The 18456-nt window shown below is 36.8% G+C and overlaps 1 protein-coding gene and 1 non-coding gene across 3 annotated transcripts in view; one reads left to right on the forward strand and one right to left on the reverse strand.

Annotated features, from left to right (window-relative positions):
• Positions 1-18456, forward strand: part of SPAG16 (sperm associated antigen 16) — a 1117670-nt gene that overhangs the window by 484102 nt on the left and 615112 nt on the right. The window lies entirely within an intron of this gene.
• Positions 9079-9205, reverse strand: LOC138434922 (small nucleolar RNA SNORA11). Its single transcript, XR_011254979.1, has one exon. It is a non-coding gene; the product is annotated as a small nucleolar RNA SNORA11 (small nucleolar RNA).

Raw genomic sequence — 18456 nt, forward strand, 5'->3', positions numbered from 1 at the left:
TTTGGAAATTATTTTCAGGTGATTGGACTCAGATTAATGTTAAACATAAGCTGTTTACATAATAGTATATAAAAGTCTATAGTAATTAATCAATACATAAAATTGATACTAATACTACTAGTCATTTCTACAGATTTATGTTTATACATTGGAAAAGAACCTTATATTCTTACACTTTCAAATTTTCCTAGTTGTTATTAATAGATCCCTTATCTAAAAAGATGAAATCTCTACCTTCTAAAAATAGACATTCCTTTTATCATAAATTATATACAAACTCATACTTGCTTATTCCTGTTCACATGAATAAAACTAGTGGTATAAGTAAATAGATGACATTTATAATCATTTATGTATGTCTTCATATCTGGTTATATAAAAAATAGTTATTTTCAAAGCAATCATAAGAGAATATTAAACTATGAAATAAAGGAGTGAAGAAGAATATGTGCCTGTTTTTTTTGGAGTAAAGTATTTCTATAGTTCCTAATTTATGATTCTAAGAATCAGCTGACTTTGAGATGGTTATGCATTCTTTGGCGAAACAAATCTGAAAGCTATCACTAATTCTGTCACTTATTCTCATTGTTTTCATTGTGCACTAAAAAAGATTAAAAGTACAAAACTGTATTCTGGAAGATTGACAGATTGTCTAGGCATATGCCACATTAGTTCCACAGTCAAATGTGTTTTGCACAACGCAAGGTACACATTGTTTTTCAGGGCAACAAAATAAGTCACACACCATTCCATACTGCCCAAACAACCTTCTTTCAAGCCAGGAAGATGAAAGAACTAAAGGTCAGTTCCAAATACTGTAAGGTAAAGAAAATGAGGCCAGGTATGAGACAGTAGGAGAAAAGGAAGTTGAAAGAGCAAGATGGCAGAAACAGAGAGTCTGAGATGGAACCTTGAGATGACCAAATTGCTGCTCTCAATCTCATCTACTTATGGTCCCTGAATTTAGGAGCAAATGTGGAAGGAGATGAAAGTATTCTAAGCTTGGAAATAATTGAGCTCCTAATAGTGATTGTGAGACCACATATTCAGTGTGAATAGTAATTTGCTTATTTGACAAGATTTGAGTTTGCTCTATTCATGTATAAAATCAGAGTGAAACATTTTATAAATGCCAAGTCACATTGTTATAAATTCCATATAAACCATAGGCATTTACATTTGGTCCCCCATATCCAGGGATATTCATGGATACAACCAACCATGAAATGAAAATATTTGGGGAAAATCTTCTAGAAAGTTTTAAAAATAAAAACTTGAATTTCCTTACATGCCAACAGCTGTTTACCCAACATTTCCATTGTGCTAGGTTTTTATTTATTTTTTTTTATTGAAGTATATTTGACTTACAGCTTTGTGTTACTTTCAGGTGTAGAGCAAAGTGATTTAGTTATATATGAGTACACATATATATTATTTTTCAGATTCTTTTCCATTATAAGTTACTGATTTTACTTCCCTGTGCCATAAAATAGGTTCTTGCTGTTTATCTTTTTTTATGCATACTAGTATATGCTTGTTAATTTCAAACTCCTAAATTATCCCTCCTCCACTTTCCCCTTTGATAACCATGTTTGTTTTCAATGTTTGCGAGTCTGTTTTTGATTTTGTAAATAAGTTCATCAGTAATAAGTAAGGGATGTGCATAGATTGTATACATATACAGTATCATTTACTATAAGGGTCTTGAACATCCATGGAGTTTGTATCCACGGGCAGGGAGGGTTCTAGGACAGTCACCTGGGGAAAAGAGGGACTGCTATGCTTAATTAAGCATAGGTCATTTATGGGAAATTACCACTTTCTCATGTCATCAAAACACAAAAAAATGACTGAAAAGAATGTGAGGAAAGCCCACGTATTTTGGTTTGCATTTTGCTTATGCTATAAGGAAAAGACTGAGGTATTTTCCCACTAATCTCATACAGGAGCTTTTTAGCCAGCGCTTTTTAGGCGATGGTTTTGAGGACTTGGTCTTCATGATGAGAGATGATGGGGAGAAACGTTTTCGATCTTGGCAAAATCCTGACTGGCTCCTCAGTAGTGAGTATTAGACAGACATCAGGACAGGGGGAGGTCATTCAGACAAAAGAAGATGTACAAAAGTGTTCAGTTCGGTTCAGCTAAGTCGCTCAGTCGACTGCGACCTCATGAATCACAGCACGCCAGGCCTCACTGTCCATCACCAACTCCCACAGTTCACTCAAACTCATGTCAGTGTGATGCCATCCAGCCATCTCATCCTCTGTTGTCCTCTTCTCCGCCTGCCCTCAATCCCTCCCAGCATCCGGGTTTTTTCCAATGAGTCAACTCTTCGCATGAGGTGGCCAAAGTATTGGAATTTCAGCTTTAGCATCAGTCCTTCCAATGAACACCCAGGGCTGATCTTTAGAATGGACTAGTTGGATCTCCTTGCAGTCCAAGGGACTCTCGAGTCTTCTCCAACACCACAGCTCAAAAGCATCAATTCTTTGGCATTCAGCTTCACAGTAAAATTCTCACATCCATACATGACCACAGGAAAAACCATAGCCTTGACTAGACGGACCCTTGTTGGCAAACTAATGTCTCTGCTTTTTAATATGCTATCTAGATTGGTCATAACTTTCCTTCCAAGGAGTAAGCGTCACTCACAAAACCTTATTAACTATTTTGCTTGTGACTAACTCTCATCCAAGTTACAGAGAAATCAAAAATTCTAAAAACTACCCCCAAATCATTTATATTTTCTAACATATATCAGCTTGCAATTCAGTTTCTTGTCATGATCTGACTGTATAACTTATTAATTTTCTGAAATAAGCAACTATTCCTTTTTATCCAGACATGGTTTTAAAAAATAGCATTTTCTTTTGAGAAAAGCACCCACTTGGATTTTGGAAATAAAGACATTAATGAATATTTTTAATATTAGTCTAAAGAAATGAACATCTGATTTCCTGAGAAAATATTAAGCATACTCATTTTACAAAAGAAGTAAAAGTGTTAAGAGAAATAACATGTATAAACTGTCTGTGATTGTTCAGAGTTTAATTTTTATGCTTTTCATTTGGTGAATTATTCATATGCTTTTATTCTCTCTTTTTTAATCTTAATGCCTACTTTTCTCTATTTTTCATACCTCCCAGAAAAAAAGTAGATTAAAAATGCAGAAACAGAAGAAAACACCCAAATCATAACAATGTCAGTTTTCTCTTTACTATTCAAACTAATTGTTTTTAGAATAGAAAGTTTAAAAAAACACTAGCATATAGGAAGTAAAATTACTAGGAAAGATTAGAGAGTTCTGGGCAGCTATTTTAAGTGTTTTAATTGATTGTCTTTTGTTTCAAATAGATTTTAGTCTAGAGCACTAATACTTAGGACTCTTGTTTGCTGTTTTAAACATGTATCTATTAATAGCTATAAAGTTAATATATCTCTATAAGTAGAAACAAGTGGATAATAGAAAATTTGAGGAAACCTTATAATTCCAACAAATGTAGGTTACCTGCAAGTTGGAAGATGGACTGATCACCTTTAATGATCACCTGTGACAGCCATATGGAAAGAAGGTCCCTTGGAATAAGGCAGGATGATAGATTGGATACAAATTACAGTTCTTAGGCAGAGTAGATCCGCCTTCTCCTGAAAGGCAGTAATTTAAGATGATCCTACTAAAATGTAATGAGATGGTAATGAAGCATAGTAAATAAAAAGTGATACAAGATGTCTTACGACAAGAATTTGATGGTCTTATGTGCTAAGGGGCGGGGGGTGGTGCAAAGGTAAGAGTGAAGGAGAAAGATTTTACTTTTGAATTATAAGTCAAACCTCCCACTGTTTCAGTCTTTTCCAAGAGGCTACCTGTGTAGCCTGAAGAGATAGAAAAACCCTAAATAGTTGCAGAGGTCCAAACTGAGCGCCTAAAGTGCTCACTGTGTTCCTTGCAGCAGTTTTTTAATAAGAATTCTAGTCTCTTTTTCAGTGGTTCTTCCTACCTTCTTAATTTACAACTTTCTGCATCTTGGGATCAAAAAAGTCCTTGAAGAGAAAACCATTGCTAAATATTGGGCTTATATCCCTGTGCCTTTCTTCTTTCCAGAATCCCTGCTGCTTAATTTTTGGTTTCTTTGGTAGCCATGAACTGCAATTCATTATTTATAAGTATTTATTGATTATCTATTACATACCAAGTACTGGACTAGAAGCTAGGTAAGAATTGAAAACAAAAACAGATGTGGTCTTTGCCTTAATGCAATTTAAAATCTACTAGAAGACAGACATAATCAAGTAATTGCTTAAATACAAGCAGAACTGAAATTGAGATAAGTAAAAGGAACTACAAGGTACTGCAAAACCATGTATTAGGTAAAACTAACTTTGCTACAGAGGTCAGGAGATGGCACTTTAATTAAGAATGAGTAAGGGGAGGAGGAGAGCGAAGAGCATTCCTGGAAGAGGGGGCACAGGTGCTAAAACTGTGTGCCCCATGGAGAGAGTAAGAGATGGAGAGGCGACCTGTGTTCCTAAAACGAGATAGACCTTTGGGAAATTCAATGTGTGATAGGTAAGATAATGCTGGAGGCCAGTTCATGCAGTGCCTTTTAAGCCAAGCTAGGAAGCTTTGTCTTCTTCATCCTCAGTGCAAGAGAGGTCTTTGAAAGATTCCAAGCAAGGGGATAATACAATGAGAAATTCTTATTGGAAACAATGACCTGTATTTCATTAAGTATTATAATATCAGTTTTGCTGTTGAAGAGTCTAAAATTCAGAGAGATTATCAGATATTCATGATCATAGCCCACTCACACCTCTGTTTCTTGGCTTAGTGATCCTCTTTTTAACCCAAGTTGCTTTCTGTGAAATAAGAGCACACATGGAAAGGACATAAAGGTAAACACTGCTGGTTCAGTTTGATGACCCCTGGAGAAGAGAGGTCAGTCTTGAGCTCTGTATTTTCCAACTAGAATGAAAAAGACCAGATTGGTGGAGAAATTGATGTTATGGCATATGAGGAGTAGCTGAAGGAACTAGGTAACCTTCTACTAAAGAAGAAAAAGGTGAGTGGTTGGATCATGCCAATAATCTTCAGATATTAAAGAATACAAATTTACTCTACAGGGCTCCATAGAGCTAACCAAGGCCAGTGGGATTGATGTACAGGAAAGTACATTATAGGTTCTTAGAAGAATTCTCTGGGGATGGGTGTTGTCTAACTCCAGGACTGTAGTAGAATTTTTCTATTATGTAGAATATATGAGCAGAGCTTGATTGCTACTTGTGAATTACATTACAGAAATATTATCCTTGGAGCAGATAAATGAACCCTGTGACGCCTAGTAGTTCTCCCAACTCAATTCTGTGATTCCCTGATATATGGATAATTAAATGTAGTATTTTGAATGTAAAATAAAACTTTAATTTTTTAAATGAAAAAATAAATTGTTTAAAATAAAAAAGTATAAAAATATATTAAAATGTCTATAAGGCAAATAAATTTTCTCATATTTCAAATTACTCTTTAAAAATATGTCTTCATGTAAAGTGATTTTTAAAAGCTGAGTTCTATGTACTGTGGCAAATCAGACATACCAAGTTATACAAACAGGATCAATTCCCTGAGAAGCTTTCTTGAAAAACATTGATCATTAATTTAAAAAATTAGACATGCTAGAAATTGCTGTATATGCACAATAAATGGAGTTTTATTATCCAGTTTTTATGTCTAACTTGATCGTTGCTTTAAAATTGATGCTTCCTTTGTTAGAATAAGGCATTGCTAACGTGCTCAGCATGAAGCTAGTAATGTTTCAAAAAACTACAGAGAGCATTGTCCTGTTAAAAAACAAAAAAACTATAAATATTGAAGTTTTCCAAGTGAAGAATGATACCTGCAATCTGGGGTGTTAATTTGTGATTGTTCACTGAGGCCTGTTTTACAGCCTTGTTACCAGTAATGAATATACCTTTTGCTTCTGCCACCAGATGGCAGAAGTAGGCATTATTAGCTAGGAGTTTACAGTTAAAGTGCTTTCATATTTTTTAGGTAATTGAATTAAATCAAAACAGACAATTTGAATGTTTTTAATAGCTCTTGTGACAAGTTGGGTAATGGTAAGATGGAAAATATTAGCCAAGTGAGACTTCGGAATTAAATTCATTGTAATTTTTTAAGTATTCCCTTAGAATAGCAGCCACCTTTATTAAAAAAAAAAAAAGTTTCACAATGAATTTCCATGGACATGTTTTAATGCATTTTGTAAAATTTTAATATTTCTTTATAAATTGCTGTGTTGATACAAAGGCAGTCAGTGGACTTATAAATAAGGGTAAATTTTAAAGCCGGTGGACTTATAAATAGGGGTAAATTTTTAAGCATTATGCACATGTAAAGGAAGAAATGTATAATATAGTTATTAAGACATTAATAGATGATTTAAAGGAAAATTTAGAAGTGTTGCAAATATGATTCAAACAAGTGCATGTATATTAATATAAAATTACCTGACAAACCTTAATAAGTTAAAAAGATATTAAAATTAACTTATCTAGATTCTATTACAAAAGGATACATAACTTCTTTGATAAATAGCAAATGCTGTGGCTTATCAAGAGATGTTTTTAGGTATCAGGAGGCATCAACTTGTTTTCAATATCAATTTACATTTTTCATATCCATTCACATTTTCTGAAAAATTCTGCTTCCTTGTGTCCTATTAACTCTTCAGTCCTCCATATCTGACTTATCATCCTACCCATGATAAAGGAAATATTCATATCTTGTAAGTTTATCTAGTTAGAGTCATGTGTAAGGACAGTTTCTTTGCCACCCAACAGATTTGTTTTGATTTTAAACTCACAGTAGTAAGTGACGAAGCTGACTGTGCTTTCCTTCTGAAAACATGTTGTTTCCTTGCCTTGCATAATACCACACTGCTCCATATCCCATTTTGCATTCCCTTTTATTTTAGTCTCTTTGGTGGGACAGGCTTCTCATCCTTTACAGTACCTGCAGATGTCAGAGACATAGAACAATTTGTTTTCTCTCTCAACAACATTTCTTATATGGTGTCATTCATTCTTTCACCTCCAAATGTTACCTCTGTGGTGAAGTCTCCCAGACACCTAGCCCATTTATCTCCATTGACTTCCAGGCTCATATCAATTTCCTCCTTGAAATGACTCTCTTTTATTCTAGTATTGATACATTTCCTCTTTGGATGTCACTGACTTTATGTAGAGGCTAGATTAGTTTTCCTGCATAGCCTTCTACTTTGTGATAAAAATGTAAAAAAATACGCTACAATAAAAGCCACTACATTTTTATCACAAGTTAAAACAAAAGATGACTGTACACTAGAGTGTACAGTTGTGAATTATCACAACTCTCCTTCAGATGTAGGATATTTTTATGAGATAAATTTGTGATTTTATTAGCCAGTATAAATTAACTACAGTGACCTGTAAACTTTTTTGATCTAAAAAATTTATTTTCCATCACAGTTCAACAAACACACATACATAATGCATTGTTGTCATTTAGTCAATAAGTCATGTCTAACTCTATTGCGACCCCAAGGAATATAGCTTGCCAGGCTCCTCTGTCCATGGGATTTCCCAGGCAAGAATACTATAGTGAGTTGCTGCTTCCTTCTCCTGGGTATCTTCCCAACCCAGGGATAGAAACCGTGTCTCCTGCTTGGCAGGCAGATTCCTTCCCTCTGAGCCACCAGGGAAGCCATATTGGGCTCCAAAATCACTGCAGATGGTGATTGGACCATTAAATTAAAAGACTCTTACTCCTTGGAAGGAAAGTTATGACCAACCCAGACAGCATATTAAAAAGCAGAGATGTTACTTTGCCAACAAAGGTCCGTCTAGTCAAGGCTATGGTTTTTCCAGTGGTCATGTATGGATGTGAGAGTTGGACTATAAAGAAATCTGAGCGCTGAAGAACTGATGCTTTTTTTGAACTGTGGTGTTGGAGAAGACTGTTGAGAATCCCTTGGACAGCAAGGAGATCCAACTGGACCATTCTAAAGGAGATCAGTCCTGGGTGTTCATTGGAAGGACTGATGCTGAAGCTGAAACTCCAATACTTTGGCCACCTCATGAGAAGAGTTGACTCATTGGAAAAGACCCTGATGCTGGGAGGGATTGGGGGCAGGAGGAGAAGGGCACGACCGAGGATGAGATGGCTGGATGGCATCACCGATTCGATGGACATGAGTCTGGGTGAACTCTGGGAGTTGGTGATGGACAGGGAGGCCTGGCGTGCTGCAATTCATGGGGTCACAAAGGGTCAGAGATGACTGAACAACTGAACTGAACTTAACTGAACTGAAACATATATAAAAATGAAACAAAAGTTTCACCAAAAACATACCTTGAATGTTAATTTTTTTGAAACCTTTTATTTTTAAGCAGTCTTAGGTATACAACAAATTTGATAGGAAAGTACAGAAATTCCCCCATGTACCCACTCCCATTACATATATAGCCATTATCAGCAGAGTGGTACCTTTTTTAAAAAAACAAAAATGAACACATTATAATCACCAAGGTGCCCAGTTCATCGCAGGGTCCACTTTAATGAAGTGAATAGTGTTGTACATTCCATGCATTTGGACAGAAGTATAACGACATATAGCCTTCCCTGATGGCTCTGATGATAAAGAATCTGCCTGCAATACAGGAGACCTGGGTTCAATCCTTGTGTCGAGATGGATATAATGACATGTATCCATCATTATAATATCATTTAAAATATTTTCACTGCTCATAAAAAATTCTGTACTCTGTATTCCTCTCCCCATGAACCTCTGGCTACTGTTGATCTTTTTACTGTCTACATAGTTTTGCCTTTTCCAAAATGGCATATAGTTGGAATATATTTTTAATTTTTTTCTCTCTCCTTGAAAAGAGAGGTTCAAAGCCCTTATAGGACCACTTATGGCCCACCAAAACCAAACAGACTCTAGGTGGCAAGCTTCCCCACTGAATACTGTAGCTTTTCTTCCAGTATCGAGTCCTGTACCACTGGTCCTGCCCAGCAGCCATGTAGAGGTACAACAGGACACATGCTGGATAGTTATTCATAGGAAGGTCATACATTTTGTGCCCCTTGTCACAATGAACCCAGATTCCTGTCAGCTGTGTTGTAAGCAGAGCCATTTGTTCAGCCCCCCTTCTGTGAGCACACCCCACAGAACTAAGATATTAATAAAGGATTTTGAAAATTTATTTCTGTATAGAGCAGAAGTAGCCATACAACTGAAGTATGATTTAATTTACCAATTAGATGATTCAGGGCTTAAATGTAAACTTGAGCTATAGTGCATGCACACTTGTCTAACTCTTTGTGACCGCATTAACTGTAGCCCACCAGGCTCCTCTGTGGGATTTTCCAGGCAAGAACACTGGAGTAGGTTGCCATTTCCTACCCAGGGATCTTCCCAACCCAGGGATTGAACCTTTGTCTCTTGACTCTCCTGCATTAGGTGGATGGGTTCTTTATCACTGCAGTCACCCCAGTGCATGTTAATTCACACAAGTGTTAATTCATAAATTTTTAAAAGTAGGGATTCTTAGTTTATACTGTTTTTTTTTTAATATCAAAATACCTATCAACTTCTCCCACCTAGTAGAGATTTCAGTATCTGCAAAACAGCTTAAAGATACTGACAAACCTAGACAGCATATTAAAAAGCAGAGACATTACTTTACCAACAAAGGTCTATCTAGTTAAAGCCATGGTTTTTCCAGTATCATGTGAGAGTTGGACCATAAAGAAAGCAGAGTGCTGGAAAATTGATGCTTTTGAACTGTGGTGCTGGAGAAGACTCTTGCATCAATCCTTAAGGAAATCCTAAAGGAAATCAGTCCTGAATATTCATTGGAAGGACTGCTGTTGAAACTCCAATACTTTGGCCACCTAATGCGAAGAACTGACTCATTTGAAAAGACCCAGATGCTGGGAAAGATTGAGGGCAGGAGGAGAAGAGGATGACAGAGGATGAGATGGTTGGATAGCATCACAAACTCTATGGACATAAGTTTGAGTAGGCTCTGGGAATTGGTGATGGACAGGGAAGCCTGGCGTGCTGCGGTCCATGGGGTTGTAAAGAGTCTGACATGACTGAGCGAATGAGCTGAACTGAATGTAGGGGGAGCCAGAACCTGCCCCAAGGCTACATTTTTGTTTCTTTTGACTGTTCCTCCATTGTCTTTCAGCATCCTCTCCCTTCCCTAATTAGCAACTTTTTGAACCTGCTTCTTGATACGCAAGGAAGATCTTGGAGGCTGAAAGAAGCCTATTTCCTGTAATCAAAGAAATGGAAGATACAGAAAGGCTGTTGTGTCCAGGAGCCCCACAGGGTCATGCTTGGTTTCAGCTTCAGGTATTTGGATATCAGCTTCAGATATTTTGATTGTGTAACTGGTTGAGAGTCACAGATAATATCTGTTCCACCGTTAGTAGGAATGTGAAGGTGCTGATACTTCAAAGTTGCTCTCAGTGTCTTATTGTTCAGAAGTACATTTCTGTTCTGGAACAGTGAGCAGGGTCCTGTAGGCTTCCCAGGTGGCTCAGTGGTAAAGAATTCGCAGGCCAACACAAGAGAGGCAGGAGACTGATCCTAGGTCAGGAAGATCCCTTGGAGGAGGAAGTGGAAACCCACTCCAGTATTCTTGCTGGGAAATCTCATGCACAGAGGAGCCTGTTAGGCTACAGTCTGTGGGGTCTCAAGGAGTTGAACATGACTTAGTGACTGAGCCCAGTGATGAGTAAGGACAAATGTGAGGATTGTGGAGTAGTGTTTGGCCCTCCTTTTGGTCCTGGCTTGTGTATAATGTGGAGAACAAGAAAGAATTAGTGATAAACTTAGGCCATTCTGGAAATCTTGTTTTCTTACTGACTTTTATTTGCTATGAAAAATAAGCAATAGTTAATGCATATACTTTTAAGAAGAATTCAAATGTATTATTATTTAATTTTTACACTTTTCTGCTTATTTTTAAGCAAAGACTTCTTTCCTGGATTAATAGTGTAAATGTTAGGGCTTGCCACTCAATATACCTCTTGGGAATACAAAATCTTTTTTATTTTCTAATGACTATAATTAAGGTACATGTTTTCTAAAAAGCCAGCAATTATGCTCCATAATAAACATATGGTACTGTTAGCTGTGAAGACAAACCAGGGCACGATGAGGGTTTGCTTTCCTTTCTCTTGCCCTCCAGTTTACATCCTTATAAACCTCTTAAACACCCTGTGCCTGTGTATGCATGTGTGCTTCTGCACGTAATATGTTCATGACAGTGCAAGAGTGGTCAGCTCTCAGTGCAGCAGAGGACCAGTGCTCTCATTTGATGGCAAGCTGGGAGTTTTCCTCTTTGGTTTCTCTTCTCCATTCCTTCCCATCTTTTCTTCTATACCCCAGCACACTTCACTCCTGAAAAGAAAAGAGATGGGATGAAAAGTGTAAAAGTGTAGCTAGAAAAAGAACAAAAGGCAGATGTGCCCCCTGACTTCTGAGAAGGAAATGCCGGCTACCAAGTTGTGGCATTTGGTCAGGCAGGTGATTGAGGCCTGACATGATTTTATACCGATGATAGATAGATAGATAAAATGTTTATTTTTTTGTTTCTGTTGTTTAGTCACTGAGTTGTGTCCGACTCTTTGTGACCCCATGGATTGCAGCACTCTAGACTTTCCTGTCCTTCACTATCTCCTGGAGTTTGCTCAAACTCATGTCCATTGAGGTTATGATGCCTATAATCCTAACATAAAATGAGCTGTGACTATTAGTAAAATTGCTAATGAATGGCTTTAGCATGGTAGGCCACTGGAAAAAGTCAATGGCCTCCCTACTTGACCTCCCTAGGGGGTAGGGATGGGCCCATCTTGGAAACTGTATGGAGGTGGCTGGATAGCATGGGTTGACTGCTGCAGGCTGCTTGAAGAAGTTCAGGCAAGTAGAAAGAACACAGAAAGAGAAAATACATAATCATGATTTCAGGGTTAGGGGCAATCCAACAAAAGCTAAGGAGTGGGTATAATAGCAGGAATCAGCAGCACCACGAAGCTGAGATAGGGACAAAAAAAGGGGAGGTTCAGAGTCACATAATGAGAAGAACTGCGGTCCTTTATTTGCTTAAAGTGAGTCACGAAGAGAGAGGCCAAGAGACAGGAACAAGTGTGCAGTCACTTAAGAAATACCCATTTGCTAGAACTGGGACTTTGGAGAAGGCAATGGCACCCCAACTCCAGTACTCTTGCCTGGAAAATCCCATGGACAGAGCAGCCTGGAAGGCTGCAGTCCATGGAGTCGCTGAGGGTCGGACACAACAGTGATTTCACATTCACTTTTCACTTTCATGCATTGGAGAATGAAATGGAAACCCACTCCAGTGTTCTTGCCCGAAGAATCCCAGGGATGGGGGAGCCTGGTGGGCTGCCGTCTATGGGGTCGCACAGAGTTGGACACGACTGAGGTGACTTAGCAGCAGCAGCAGAACTGGGACTTAGGAGCAGAGCGACGTTGTAAGAGCCGTGTATGCTGATCTGCCTGTGCAAGTAAAGCCAGGGCTGGGCTACAAAGATATTTGTCTCTGACCTGATAGCAGAACCAAGTCTGCAGCTGGGGGCTAAGAGACTCAACTCTGGGTAATGGACAAAGAACAGGAAACCTAGTACATTGTTACAACCAGAACATATTTTAAAAAGTAATTAGAATTGAATTTGAGAGAAATGTGATTCTTTCAGCTATTGTACAGTAATTACCTAGGAGCAGGAGTGTGCTTGTTTTGGGAAAGAAGGTGCAGAGGAGTATAGAGAATTGGTTCTGGGGAAAAAAGAACCACATTTTTTACCTCAGAATATACGAAAAGTTTTATCTCCCCTAACATCTGTAATATTTGATATCCAAATATTTTAATGCTGCTTAACCTAATAGAGAACATTTGATTGATTAATCTATTTGTTAATATAGCAGTTATTATCATCTTGCCCTTTAATTCATGTAACAAGGGAAAAGCTATCTCACCTTTAGGAAACTGGGATGAGTATTAAAAAAACAAACCTGTTTTGTCTCCTTGTCTTGACACACTGTTTCTTATGTTATTAACATTTAAAACATTTCAAATAACATAATATAAAAGTTTATGAGTTGTATATGTTTATAAAAAGAAAATAGGATTTTAAAAGATTGGGGAACTATCAATCTACAGTTTCTCATTCAATAAGCAAAAAAAAAATTAAAAACTGTAAGAGGTTATAAAATTGACTCTCTTTCATGGCTTAAACATTTTTTTGAGAAGTTCTGCTTTACCTTAAAAAGAGAAAACCCATGACAAAATCACTAACGATAAGAACAAGTGAGATAAACTACAAAAGCATAGCATTTTGTATGCTCATGAGAGAACAAATGTTACAGGAAATCAGGTGAACTAAATTCCAAACGGTGACAGAACCTTCAAAGAGAGACAAGGCACACAAATGATATCACCTTTAGCAGAGCAAGGAACGAAAATATGAAAACTGCACAAGTAGGGAAGAAGTAAGGGACGAAAACGTCAATGAGTCCTTAAAGGTCAAATGTCGGCCGGTACAGCAGACTACAATTCCTAGGAGTCCCACATCCAAGGGGAAGCAACCAATCTTTTCCATAGATTTCCATCCTGTGCTCACCAGAAAGATTTGGGCTGGGCAGGACATCTGAGAGAGCTCTCTTCAACAGTGCATAGACAAAAGTCTCCATCTACTTTCCACACTTAAATCTCATTGCAGCAAAAGCCATCTGCTGCTGGAGGAATGGTAGGCAACCCACCTGTTCCCTTTTCATAGGCAAAACTAAGTTCAAAGTGCGTTAGTCATTCAGTCATGTCTGACTCTTGGTGACCGCAGACTGTAGCCCACCAGGCTCCTCCGTCCATGGAATTCTCCAGGCAAAAATACTGGAATGAGTAGCCATTTCCTTATCCAGGGGATCTTCCTGACCCAGGGATTCTTTACCATCTGAGCCACTAGGGAATAATTTCATAAGCAAAGGTCGGCTGTAAATGGGGGACAGATCAAAGTAAGTTATTTACCCTGAGAGAGGAATGAGAAATGAGTTCACTTCCCAATTCTTGTGCTGATAAAAGGCAGAGGTTTGTGCCACTGGAGATGTGCAGGAAGCTTGCTTATCTGATAGTCCTCAAAGATACAGAACGTAATTTAGCTGCCATCAAGTGGAAGGGCAGAAGTTCTGAGAAAGCCAAAACCTGAAGCACAGATGTATAGGCTTGCCTAAGACTGAGGCTGGACCAGGAAAGCTATGAGCTTTGGATCAAGTAACATGCAGCATACAACTGTCTACTGCCAAAGGTGGAGCAAGACCATGGAGAGAATCTCCCTCTGTGTGGCACAGTGAAGCAAAAATACTGGGAAACACTCTTGGGTATATCAGACCTCACAATCAATACAGGAAGCAGCAGTACACCACTGGAGGAATTCAAATCTCTGTGATGAAGTGAAGGTTGACTACAGCAACAACAAAACTTACACATTAGACTGACATTAAGGACCTGACTGAAGAACTGCGTTCATCTCTGTTTGTAAACACTGTTTATGTCAGGCTCTATTTGCAGTAACCTATGTGCCTGGCGTTGCACAGAGTCGGACACGACTGAAGCGACTTAGCATAGCATAGCATAGCATAGCATAGCATGTGCCTTCAAAAATTACAAAACACCAAAGGAAAAAAAAAAGCCGAAAAAACCCTTATCAAAAGATAAAGTAGTAATAGTTTTTTATATTTTTTATTTTTTAAATTATGAAAACATGATGATACGTTTATAGGAGATTTGGAAAATACAAAACAAAGTTAGATGTGGTTTCACTATGTATTAAAATTGTTCAGTTTAAATAGGTAAATTAAGATTTTTAGTTGGAGTTTCAATATCAAGCTCTCAGAAATTAATAGAATAAATGTGCAGAGAAGTAGAAGAACATAGTTGGCCTGAAAAGCATTATGAACCAATTTGACATAATTAAGATTTATGCGATTTTCACACAACAGGAGGATACAAATTCTATTCAAGTTCCATAGGCTATAAACTAGGAGACACTGGAACATATCCAGAGACAAAAGACCAGGTGCAGAAATTTCATGGTCTAAAGGTATTGAAATCATTCAGAGTCTGTTCTCTTATTACTGTGGAATTATGTTAGAGATCAATATCAAAAGATATTTGAAAATGACCCTCGTATCTTCAACTGCAGTGTCACATTTACCAAGAGAGACCTTTGACTTAGCAAAATTAGCCATTGAAAGCCTCAATAATGTTAGAAGATTGAAAAATTACAGAGGGTGATTGCAGAGAAGAAAGCATTTAAACAAGAAATGAATATCAAAATGAGAAATTAATATCAAAAATATTTTTAAATATCTCATGTATTTGGAAGTTAAATGTTCGCTTTTAAATAATCACTATATATAAAAGCCAAAACAAGGAAAATTAGAAAATATCTATAATAGAATAAAAATGAAAAGAGAACTTATCAGAATTTGTTGCATGTAACTGAAGCTGCTCAGTGCAATTAAATACAATGTGGAGTTTTGAATAAGGTATAAAAACAAATTATGGACACTAGCATAAAATTTTATGAGATTTGAACAAAATCTGTACTTTAGTTAATATCACTGTATCACCTGTTAATTTCCTGTCTTTTTAAACAACATAATATTTCATTATATTCTCAGAATTGGATTGGAAGTTTCAGGTTCAATTTTTTTTTAAATCACTAAGATAATAAACTTTCTAGACTTTTAGCACTAATAGTAGATGCCAAAATACATGGAGCTATATAAAAAATTTAAGTGATTATAAATTAGAAATATAGCTTTCTATTCATACCAAGTCAAACAAGTAGAATAAAAATGTCATATTTAGCTAGGCAAAAATTCATGTTTTATAAAATATACATATTGCTTATATCTCTATATATGTTTACAAAAGCTTTTCTATTATGCTTGGTAGACTTGAGAAAGAACATTACTAAAAAAGGAGAAATTGGAAAACAAGCTAAATGAAATGTGGTATTTAATATGAAATAGAAAAAGTTAAACTATATAAAAGTACAAGGTCATCATATAGTCCAGTTGTTTTTAGATATGGCTGCTCATTAGAAACACATCTGGAGCTTTGGAGGAAAAAAAGCAACCAAAAAAAACAATACTTGGGCTTTTTCTTTCTTTTTTTTTTTTTTCAGAACATTCCAAGATAATTTTGATATGCATTTGGATTTTAAAAAATGATTACAAGTTTTTCTATTAAATGGTAGTTTTAGTGATATAGAATTATATAGAATTCCATTATTTTCAGTTGACCAATCGTGATACAATTATTATATTAAGCACAAATCACTATAATAGAAGACATTTATCACTTCTCATAATCAACAGACAAAAAATAAAAGATCATTACAGTTGCAAGCCATAATGAAAGCATGATTAACCTAACAATATGAAATAATTACATACAGTTTGGGGAGTTAAGTAAAGTGATCTGGTAAGTGGAAGTGTATCCATGCAGATGTTTTTATCTGTCCAGTCAGTCTGTGTCTTTTGGTTTGTGCATTTAATCTATTTACATTTAAAGTAATTATTGATATGTATGTAGTTGATGGCATCACAAAAGAGTCAGCACAACTTAGCCACTACACAACAAATGATCCTATTACCATTTTCTTTTTTTTTTTTTTTAGTTTTTTATTTTTTAAATTTTAAAATCTTTAATTCTTACATGCATTCCCAACCATGAACCCCCCTCCCCCCTCCCTCCCCATAACATCTTTCTGGGTCATCCCCATGCACCAGCCCCAAGCATGCTGCATCCTGCGTCAGACATAGACTGGCGATTCAATTCACATGATAGTATACATGTTAGAATGTCATTCTCCCAAATCATCCCACCCTCTCCCTCTCCCTCTGAGTCCAAAAGTCCGTTATACACATCTGTGTCTCTTTCCCTGTCTTGCATACAGGGTCGTCATTGCCATCTTCCTAAATTCAATATATATGTGTTAGTATACTGTATTGGTGTTTTTCTTTCTGGCTTACTTCACTCTGTATAATCGGCTCCAGTTTCATCCATCTCATCAGAACTGATTCAAATGAATTCTTTTTAACGGCTGAGTAATACTCCATTGTGTATATGTGCCACAGCTTTCTTATCCATTCATCTGCTGATGGACATCTAGGTTGTTTCCATGTCCTGGCTATTATAAACAGTGCTGCGATGAACATTGGGGTACATGTGTCTCTTTCAATTCTGGTTTCCTTGGTGTGTATGTTGTTTTGGGTTTATTTTGTGTAGATCTTTTCCTTCTCTTGTGTTTCCTGCTTAGAGAAATTCCTTTGGCATTTTTTGTAAAACTGGCTTGGTGGTACTGAATTCTCTTAACTTTTGCTTATATGTAAAACTTTTGATTTCTCTGTCAAATGTGAATGAGAGTCTTGATGGTATTCTTGGTTGTAGGTTCTTCTCTTTCATCACTAAATATATCATGCCATTCCTTTTTGGCTTGTAGAGTTTCTGTTGAGAAATCAGCTGATAACCTTATGGGAGTCTCCTTGTATGTTCTTTGTCATTTTTCCCTTGTTATTTTTAATATTTTATCTTTGTCTTTAATTTCTGTCAGTTTGATTATGTGTGTCAATGTGTTCTTCATTGGGTTTATCCTGCCTGGGACTCTCCTGGAGGTGGTTGACAGTTGACAATTTCCTTTCCCATGTTAGTAATAATACTTTTATATGCAGAGATGGCACAAGTGATAGAACTGTCAGCAGACAGGTACTTTAAAGTCAATTATGTTGATTGTTATGTTAAAGGACATACTGTAAAATATGGAAATTATGTAATTACTGTATTATGTATTTGTATATATACATACATATGTATATATGTAATTATGTATTACTGTAAATACTGGAAATTCTGCATTGAAAAGATGGGGGAATTTTAGTAGAGAGAAAGAAATCTTAAAAAAAAAGTCAGTTGGAAATGCTGCGTATAAAAAGCATGATGTCTAAGACAAAGAGCTGTTTATATGGGTTTATCTGCAGGCTAGACACAGAAGAAAGCATTGGTGATCTTACATATAGATCAGTAGAAATTATCCAAACTGATAAAAGAAAAAAAGGGATGGAAAAACAAAAAAGAAATTTAATATCCAAAAGCCAGGGGTGATATTAAGTACCCTAACATATATGCTCAGAGAAGGCAATGGCACCCCACTCCAGTACTCTTGCCTGGAAAATCCCATGGATGGAGGAGTCTGGTAGGCTGCAGTCCATGGGGTTGCTAGGAGTAAGACACGACTGAGCGACTTCACTTTCACTTTTCACTTTCACGCATTGGAGAAGGAAATGGCAAGCCACTCCAGTGTTCTTGCCTGGAGAATCCCAGGGA

This window comes from Ovis canadensis, chromosome 2, assembly GCF_042477335.2.
Source record: "Ovis canadensis isolate MfBH-ARS-UI-01 breed Bighorn chromosome 2, ARS-UI_OviCan_v2, whole genome shotgun sequence".
NCBI lineage: Eukaryota > Metazoa > Chordata > Mammalia > Artiodactyla > Bovidae > Ovis > Ovis canadensis.